This window comes from Saccopteryx bilineata, chromosome 5, assembly GCF_036850765.1.
Source record: "Saccopteryx bilineata isolate mSacBil1 chromosome 5, mSacBil1_pri_phased_curated, whole genome shotgun sequence".
Classification (NCBI taxonomy): Eukaryota; Metazoa; Chordata; class Mammalia; order Chiroptera; family Emballonuridae; genus Saccopteryx; species Saccopteryx bilineata.
This window is the reverse complement of record NC_089494.1, coordinates 171,694,967-171,705,160: the sequence shown is the minus strand read 5'-3', so window position 1 is coordinate 171,705,160 and position 10,194 is coordinate 171,694,967. Positions and strand designations below refer to the sequence as shown.

Below are 10,194 nucleotides of genomic sequence, written 5' to 3'. Positions count from 1 at the left end.
GAATATATGAAACAGATATGTAAATTGAGAAGCATAATAAAATTAATAAAGCCCTGTGAACCCATATCCAACATAAGAAATAAAATGTTACCAATAGCATTGGCTCTCTCTTTGTATTGTATCCTTATGCATTCCCTAGTTTTCCCTCTAGAGGTAGCCACGGCTCTGAATTTTGTATTGAGCACTTGTTACCACATTTGTATGACTATTTAAATAATATATCATTTAGTCTTGCTTGCTTTTAAGTTATTGCTTAACACATTGGTAATTTAAAATTGTGTACGGAACCTATCAGTTGAGGTATATCTTGATGGGGCTTTTTCTGTAGACCTGCATTGTTGGAAATGCCTCATAGAGTAAATATGTGCTTGATCTATGGGGAGGAGCTATAAGACAAAGCTGCTAAAACTATTAAAGAGCTAACAGTCAAAAAAAAAATTGTTTTATTGTAGGTATTGGGATATCCCCAACAATCTGTACTATTCCAGGGCATGACAGTTTAGGAGTGAATATGATTTGAACTTATTCATGTTTAGAGGGTCTCTGAAATTGAGAACCAGGCAGATCCATCTACTCTGACCCTAAAGGTTTGGGGAATTTTTGAAGTATGTCCATAGTTAAGTGAAGATCAAAGAAGCCCAACTAAAAGAATCATAGACTAATGGACAAGGCAACTGTGAATTGAACGCAAGTTCTTTGTAAAGGGGCTATCTTGAAGATTAAGACTCAAACTCAGGAGAAACTAAGGCAGTGGAAAGAATCAAAGCGTGAAATTCCTTAAATAGAAATTTACTAACTTTAAATAATTTTGTCTATGTTACACACAATCTTTTAGATGTTATAAAACTTGATTGTCATTTCTGGTGAACTGGAGTTTTTTGTTTTGTTTTTTTTTAACAATTTATTTTTATTTTTTTATTTATTCATTTTAGAGAGGAGAGAGAGAGAGAGAGAGAGAGAGAAGGGGGGAGGAGCTGGAAGCATCAACTCCCATATGTGTCTTGACCAGGCAAGCCCAGGGTTTCGAACCAGCGACCTCAGTATTTCCAGGTTGACGCTTTATCCACTGTGCCACCACAGGTCAGGCCACGTGAACTGGAGTTTTCATCATTACATAGTAACCTTCTTTATATTTGATAAATTTTTTTGGTCTCAAAGTCTGTGCAGTCTCAGGTCAGTGTGACTAAACTAACTCAGTCCCCTGCAGGTTAGAATATGCCCTGTATATTTTTCTATCCTTTTCTTCCTTTCAACCTTCCTTTGTTCTTAGGTTTTAGGAGTGTTACTCATGTGTATCATGAAGCTTTATTTATTAGTGTTTTACTCTGACAATCTTTGTCTTTTTTACCCCATTGATTTTTGAGAGAGAAGGGGTGGAGAGAGAGAGACATCAACTCGTTCCACTTAGTTGTGTACCTACTGACTGTTTCTCATACGTGCCTTGACAAGGGCTCCAACAGGCACCCTTGGGATCAAGATGGTGACTCTGGGATTGAACCAGGGACCTCAGTGCTCCGGGATGATTCTTTATCCACTGTGCCACCAGCTAGGGTTGACAGTCTTTGTCTTTTAATGAGTTTAGTCTATTTTCAGAAATTGTGATTATTACATATTTGAACTTTTCTGTATCTCCGCACTTTGTACTGTTTGTCTAACCCTTTTTAAAATTGATTTTAGAAAGAGAGGAAAGAACAGAGAGAAACATCGATTGGTTGTTTTCACTTATTTATGCATTCATTGGTTGATTCTTGTATGTGCTCTGACCAGGGATCAAACCTGCAGCCTTGGCGTGTTAGAATGACACTTGAACCAACTGAGCTACCTGGCCAGGGCTATTTGTCGTACTTTTTAATGCTTCCTTTTCCTCCTCTCTCCCCTTTTTTTGGTTGATAGAATTTTTTTTTAAATTCTTAAGTGTCAGGTTATAGTTTCCAAAGATGACTGCAACAATAGCACTTGTCTGACTTGTTTTATTTATTTATTTATTTATTTATTTATTTATTTTCTTTCTGAAGCTGGAAATGGGGAGAGACAGTCAGACAGACTCCCGCATGCGCCCGACCAGGATCCACCCGGCACGCCCACCAGGGGCGACGCTCTGCCCACCAGGGGGCGATGCTCTGCCCCTCCGGGGCGTCGCTCTGCTGCGACCAGAGCCACTCTAGCGCCTGGGGCAGAGGCCAAGGAGCCATCCCCAGCGCCCGGGCCATCTTTGCTCCAATGGAGCCTTGGCTGCGGGAGGGGAAGAGAGAGACAGAGAGGAAGGAGGGGGTGGGGGTGGAGAAGCAGATGGGCGCTTCTCCTATGTGCCCTGGCCGGGAATCGAACCCGGGTCCCCCGCACGCCAGGCCGACGCTCTACCGGACTTGTTTTATTTAGAGTGACCTTGCCACTCCCCATCAGGAGGTGAAGATTTCTCTAGCCACACAACTTGGCTGGCCCTGTGACTGCTTTGACCGTGAGGAGATGGTAGAAGTGACCCTGTACCAGTGCTGGGCACTAGCCTGGCAGCTTCTGTCTCCTGCCCCTTAGTATGCCGGGTCTTGGAGCCCAGCTGCAAGATTGGAAGGAGCCCAAACCACACAGAGAAACCACAGTGGCTGCTCCTGCCAACACCAGCTGAGCTCTGAGCTGCCACCGCCATCAACTGCCAGTCCTGTGAGTGAGGCCTTGTGCACATCGCCGTCTGACCTCACCTGTGTGAGACACCCAGTGGAGAACTGCCCACTGAGTCCTGTTGGCCTAGAAAGGCCTAGGAAATATTAATAAACTGTTGCTTTTAGGCTGTGAGTTTTGGGGTGGCTTTTTACATAGCAACAGGTGACTGGGATGGAAATGTACTGGCTTTGGGACTGAGGGATGGATGGAAATGGAGGGGGTTTGGAGGACTTGAATGCAAGCTAGAAGGGCTTTGAGAAGACTCCAAGGGACAGTCAACGGGTCCCCAGGGAAGTGCTGGTGAGAGCTCACAGACAGTGAGGAAAGTGACCTTGGAGGCTAAGAAAGGGGACCCTTGTTAGTAAAGGCCACAGAAAACTTTGCTAACACTGGGTACCTGAGAATGCAGGGGTTCCACTGGGGAGATTGTAGGCAGAAAGCGTGAACTGGCTTCTTTGGGCTGCATATAATAAAATGTGAGGAAAGAGGTGAACAAAAGAAGAAACTGCTCTCGGAAGACTGTTCTCAGCTCTCTACTTCTCTAAACTCAGCTCAAAAACCGAGCACCTTAATAAATTCAATTAAAAGAAAAGGATAAAAGTATAATCATTAGTATATTATCTTTGTGTGTTTAACTCATAACTCTAAGTTTTAGTTGTATTGCATGTTTTCAATTTACAAAGAACTTGCATAGAGATTACCTCAGTTCTCCTGACAACCCCACATGTTAGGCATTTAGCAAAGCTATTGTTAGCCCACAATATTAATAATAGCAACAGCCACAGCTATTCTTCCCCTTCTCCTCGAATTAAGGGGTTCCTACTGTGTGACCACTGTTATACTTTAGGTACACGATCATCGTCCTCATAGCAGAGTATTATGACTCACAATTTTTTTTTCCTTCCTCTTTTTTTTTTTTTAATTTTATTTTTTTTTAATGGGGTGACATCAATAAATCAGGATACATATATTCAAAGATAACAAGTCCAGGTTATCTTGTCGTTCAATTATGTTGCATACCCATCACCCAAAGTCAGATTGTCCTCTGTCACCTTCTATCTTGTTTTCTTTGTGCCCCTCCCCCTCCCCCTTTCCCTCTCCCATTCCCCCCTTCCCCCCGTAACCACCACACTCTTATCAATGTCTCTTAGTTTCACTTGTATGTCCCACCTACGTATGGAATAATGCAGTTCCTGTTTTTTTCTGATTTACTTATTTCGCTTCGTATCATGTTATCAAGATCCCACCATTTTGCTGTAAATGTTCCGATGTCATCATTTCTTATGGCTGAGTAGTATTCCATAATGTATATGTGCCACATCTTCTTTATCCAGTCATCTATTGATGGGCTTTTTGGTTGTTTCCATGTCCTGGCCACTGTGAACAATGCTGCAATAAACATGGGGCTGCATGTGTCTTTACGTATCAATGTTTCTGAGTTTTTGGGGTATATACCCAGTAGAGAGATTGCTGGGTCATAAGGTAGTTCTATTTTCAGTTTTTTGAGGAACCACCATACTTTCTTCCATAATGGTTGTACTATACTTTACATTCCCACCAACAGTGTATAGGGTTCCTTTTTCTCCACAGCCTCTCCAACATTTGCTATTACCTATCTTGCTAATAATAGCTAATCGAACAGGTGTGAGGTGGTATCTCATTGCCGTTTTGATTTGCATTTCTCTAATAGCTAAAGAAGATGATCATCTTTTCATATATCTGTTGGCCATTTGTATTTCTTCCTGGGAGAAGTGTCTGTTCATATCCTCTTCCCATTTTTTTATGGGATTGTTTGTTTGTTTGTTGTTGAGTTTTATGAGTTCTTTGTATATTTTGGATATTAGGCCCTTATCTGAGCTGTTGTTTGAAAATATCATTTCCCATTTAGTTGGCTTTCTGTTTATTTTGTTATCAGTTTCTCTTGCTGAGCAAAAACTTCTTAGTCTGATGTAGTCCCATTCATTAATTTTTGCCTTCACTTCTCTTGCCTGTGGAGTCAAATTCATAAAATGCTCTTTAAAACCCAGGTCCATGAGTTGAGTACCTATGTCTTCTTCTATGTACTTAATTGTTTCAGGTCTTATGTTTAGATCTTTGATCCATTTTGAGTTAATTTTTGTACAGGGGGAGAGACTGTAGTCCAGTTTCATTCTTTTGCATGTGGCTTTCCAGTTTGCCCAGCACCATTTATTGAAGAGGCTTTCTTTTCTCCATTGTGTGTTGTTGGCCCCTTTATCAAAAATTATTTGACTATATATATGTGGTTTTATTTCTGGACTTGCTATTCTGTTCCATTGGTCTGAGTGTCTATTTTTCTGCCAATACCATGCTGTTTTGATTGTCGTGACCCTATAATAGAGTTTGAAGTCAGGTATTGTAATGCCCCCAGCTTCATTCTTTTTCTTTAGGATTGCTTTGGCTATTCGGGGTTTTTTATAGTTCCATATAAATCTGATGATTTTTTGCTCTATTTCTTTAAAAAACGTCATTGGAAGTTTGATGGGAATTGCATTAAATTTGTATATTGCTTTGGGTAATATAGCCATCTTGATTATATTTATTCTTCCTAGCCAAGAACAAGGTATATTCTTCCATCTCATTATATCTTTTTCGATTTCCCTTAACAATGGTTTATAGTTTTCATTATATAAGTCCTTTACATTCTTTGTTATGTTTATTCCTAAGTATTTTATTTTTTTTGTTGCAATCGTGAAGGGGATTATTCTTTTGAGTTCGTTCTGAATTGTTTCATTGTTGGCATATAGAAAGGCTATTGACTTCTGTATGTTAATTTTGTATCCTGCGACCTTACTGTATTGGCTTATTGTTTCTAGTAGTCTTTTTGTGGATTCTTTGGGGTTTTCGATGTATAGGATCATATCATCTGCAAAAAGTGATAGCTTTACTTCTTCTTTTCCGATATGGATGCCTTTTATTTCTTTGTCTTGTCTGATTGCTGTGGCGAGAACCTCTAGTACCACATTAAATAAGAGTGGAGAGAGTGGACAACCCTGTCTTGTTCCTGATTTAAGGGGGAAAGCCTTCAGTTTAGTGCCATTTAATATGATGTTAGCTGATGGTTTATCATATATGTCCTTTATCATGTTGAGATATTTTCCTTCTATACCCATTTTGTTGAGAGTCTTAAACATAAAATTGTGTTGTATTTTATCGAAAGCCTTTTCTGCGTCTATTGATAAGGTCATGTGGTTTTTGTTCTTGTTTTGTTGATATGGTGTATTACGTTAACCGTTTTGCGTATGTTGAACCATCCTTGAGATTCTGGAATGAATCCCACTTGATCATGATGTATTATTTTTTTAATATGTTGTTGTATTCGATTTGCTAGTATTTTGTTTAGTATTTTAGCATCTGTATTCATTAGAGATATTGGTCTGTAGTTTTCTTTTTTTGTGCCATCCTTGCCTGGTTTTGGTATGAGGGTTATGTTGGCCTCATAAAATGTGTTTGGAAGTATTGCTTCTTCTTCAATTTTTTGGAAGACTTTCAGTAGAATAGGAACCAAGTCTTCTTTGAATGTTTGATAAAATTCGCTGGTATAGCCGTCAGGGCCTGGACTTTTATTTTTGGGGAGGTTTTTAATGTTTTTTTCTATTTCTTCTCTACTGATAGGTCTGTTTAGGCTTTCTGCTGCTTCTTGACTCAGTCTAGGAAGGTTGTGTTGTTCTAGGAATTTATCCATTTTTTCTAGGTTGTTGAATTTAGTGGCATAAAGTTTTTCATAGTATTCTACAATAATTCTTTGTATATCTACGGTGTCCGTGGTGATTTCTCCTCTTTCATTTTGGATTTTGTTTATATGAGTTCTTTCTCTTTTTTCCTTGGTAAGTCTTGCCAAGGGTTTGTCAATTTTGTTGATCTTTTCAAAGAGCCAGCTCCTTGTTCTATTAATTTTTTCTATAGTTTTTCTGTTCTCTATTTCATTTATTTCTGCTCTGATTTTTATTATCTCCTTTCTTCAGCTGGTTTTGGGTTGTCTTTGTTCTTCTTTTTCTAGTTCCTTAAGGTGGGAAGTTAAGTGGTTCACTTGGGCTCTCTCTTGTTTGTTCATATATGCCTGAAGTGATATGAACTTCCCTCTTATCACTGCTTTTGCTGCATCCCATAGATTCTGATATGTCGTATTGTCATTTTCATTAGTCTGTATATATCTTTTGATCTCTGCACTTATTTCTTCTTTGACCCATTCATTTTTTAAAAGTATGTTGTTTAGTTTCCACATTTTTGTGGAATTTTTTTCCTCTTTTTTGCAGTTGAATTCCAGTTTCAAGGCTTTATGATCAGAAAATATGCTTGGTACAACTTCAATTTTTCTGAATTTGCTGATGTTGTTTTTGTGGCCCAACATATGGTCAATTCTTGAGAATGATCCATGTACACTGGAGAAAAATGTATACTCAGTCACTTTGGGATGAAATGTCCTGTAGATGTCTATCATATCCAGGTGCTCTAGTGTTTTGTTTAAGGCCACTATGTCTTTGTTGATTCTCTGTTTGGATGACCGATCTAGAGCCGTCAGTGGTGTATTGAGGTCTTCAAGTATGATTGTATTTTTGTCAGTTTTTGTTTTAAGATCAATAAATAGCTGTCTTATATATTTTGGTGCTCCTTGGTTTGGTGCATATATATTAAGAATTGTTATGTCTTCTTGATTCAGTGTCCTCTTAGCCATTATGAAATGGCCATTTTTGTCTCTGAGTACTTTTCCTGTCTTGTAGTCAGCATTATCCGATATGAGTATTGCTACTCCTGCTTTTTTTTGGATGTTATTTGCTTGGAGTATTGTTTTCCAGCCTTTCACTTTGAATTTGTTTTTATCCTTGTTACTTAGATGAGTTTCCTGTAGGCAGCATACAGTTGGATTTTCTTTTTTAATCCATTCTGCTACTCTGTGCCTTTTTATTGGTGAGTTTAATCCGTTTACATTTAGTGTAATTATTGACACTTGTGAGTTCCCTATTGCCATTTTATATCTTGCTTTCTGTTAGTTTTGTGTCTTGTTTGATCCTTCTCTTTCGTTTTTCTATCTTTTGTTTTTATTTGGTTGTATTCCATACATCTTTCCTCTGTTGCTATCTCTTTTATCTCATGTGCTTCTGTGGTGGTTTTTTCAATGGTGGTTACCTTTGAGTAATGAAAAGGGTCCCTACCCTGTTCATTGTAGCGAACTATTTTGTGAGTACTTTTGCACTCCATCGTCCTTTGCTACTGTTAATCTCCATCTTCTCCCCCCCTTTCTTTTTGTTGTTGTCACAGTTTAAATTTGGTTTTATTGTGTTCTTCTTGGAGCTTTTACTTGTGGCTCTGTTTTTTTTTGTTCTTTGTATCTGATTGGAGAACGCCCTTTAGTAATTCCTGGAGTGGGGGTTTTCTGATGATAAATTCCCTCATCTTTTCTGTATCTGTGAATGTTTTTATTTCTCCTTCATATTTGAAGGATAGCTTTGATGGATATAGTATTCGTTGCTGAAAGTTCCTCTCTTTCAGGACTTTAAATATTGGGGCCCACTCTCTTCTAGCTTGTAGAGTTTCTGCTGAGAAATCTGATGATAATCTAATGGGCCTTCCTTTATATGTTGTATTCTTCTTTTCCCTGGCTGCCTTGAGAATTTTTTCTTTGCTGTTAGTTTGTATCAATTTCATTATGATATGCCTTGGAGTAGGTTTGTTGGGGTTAAGAAAACTCGGAGTTCTGTTTGCTTCTTGAACTTGAGGCTTTAGTTCTTTCCACAGGCTTGGGAAGTTCTCATCTATTATTTGTTTGAGTATGTTCTCCATTCCATTTTCTCTCTCTTCTCCCTCTGATATACCTATTATTCTTATGTTATTCTTTTTGATGGAGTCAGATAATTCTTGTAGGGCTATCTCATTTTTTTCATTTTTGAGTCTTTCTTCTTCTCTCTGTTGTGCCTCAAGTTGCTTGTCTTCTATTTCACTAATCCTCTCTTCTATCTGACCTGTTCTATTAGCTAAGCTTGTTACTTCGTTTTTCAGCTCGTGAATTGAGTTTTTCATCTCTGTTTGATTTGTTTTTATAGTTTCAATTTCCTTGGACATATATTCTTTGTGTTCATTGAGTTGTTTTCTGAGCTCCCTAAATTGCCTTTCTGTGTTTTCTTGTATATCTCGGAGGATTTTTAGGATTTCTATCTTGAATTCTCTGTCATTTAGCTCCAAGGTTTCCAATATATTAAATTTTTTCTCCATAGATTTTTCCTCATCTAGCTGTGTTACCTCTCTTTCTTTTGTATCCATGATATTTGATTTTCTCTTCCTTAATGGCATCTGAGGGTGGTTTTGTTGATAGTATTAATGAGATTTAATAAAGAATAAAAAGTTAAAAAAAATAAAAAAATAAAAAATTGAAAAGAGTTGTTTTTTTTAAAAAAAAATTAATAAAGAAATAAAGAAAAATAAAATAAAAAATTTTTAAAAAGGAAATTATTTCCCCCCTCCTTTTTTCCTCTCTTCTCCTCTCCCCTCTTTCTTGAGAAAATCTTGTGGTGAACTGTGAATTATAACAAACAATGCCTGTGATGGAGGGCCTGAATTGGGAAAAAGTAGTAAAGGGGCAAAAAAAAAAAAAAAAAAAAGGGGGTTATGGACCCACAAAAAGCAAATAAGGAAAAAATTTGGGTCAAGAATAAAATGATTTGCTTTTAGGTGTTGGTTGTCTAAGAGTTATGATGAGAGGAATAAGAGGAAAACAGAAAAGTGGGGGGACAAATTAAAAAATTACTATTGTATTTAGTGGAACAAGAACTAGATAAAATGGAGAGCCAGGGATGGGAGCACTGCTAGTGAGTTAAAAAGGTGAAGTAAAAAACCCCCAAAATGCCACAAACATAAGTTTGAGTCCCAGATAAGATAATTTGTTTGTTATTGAGGTTTGAATGAGAGGAGATGTAAAGGAGAAAGGAAGAAACTAATATAGAGGGAGAAAAGAAAGAGAGAGAGAGAAAAAAAGAGAGAACCACTAAAAGAAGAAAAAAGAAAGGAGAGAGAGAGAGAGTTAAGGGTTTTGGAGTGCAACCCTCATAGAGAGAAAGGAAGAGGAGAGAAAAGGTAATGGGAGATGTAACACTTATGGGTAGTGTAGTTCAAGGAGAGGAGAGAGTCAGACTGGCAGAGAGTTAATCGGCCAAATTGGAGGAGGAAAAAAGTATCAAGAATGAAGATAAGAGAAACAAACGAACAAATATAATAAAATAGGATAGGTTATAAAGTCTGCAGATTATTCTTGATTTTGAGAGGTTATCTTCTTGCTTTTTCTTTTCTCTCCCTCTTCCTGGTCGGTGACTCTGTACCCCGGGTTCTGCCCCTTTGGCACGCTCAGGTAGAGGTTTGCAGTTGATAAGTCTCTATGGCAATGTCATGTATTGTGCTTTAATCTCGTTGGCAGTCGAGGCTCATTAGCATTTATAGGCTCCGACAGTGAGAGAATGACTCACAATTTAAGGATGAAGGCTTATTAAGCCAGAGAGGTAACTATCTCAACCAGAAACAGCAGGAGTG

General features: G+C 38.0%; 1 non-coding gene across 1 annotated transcript; it reads left to right on the top strand.

Moving 5' to 3' along the window:
* Positions 1-294: 294 nt before the first annotated feature.
* Positions 295-399, top strand: LOC136307246 (small nucleolar RNA SNORA18). Its single transcript, XR_010725906.1, has one exon. It is a non-coding gene; the product is annotated as a small nucleolar RNA SNORA18 (small nucleolar RNA).
* The last annotated feature ends 9,795 nt before the right edge of the window (positions 400-10,194 follow it).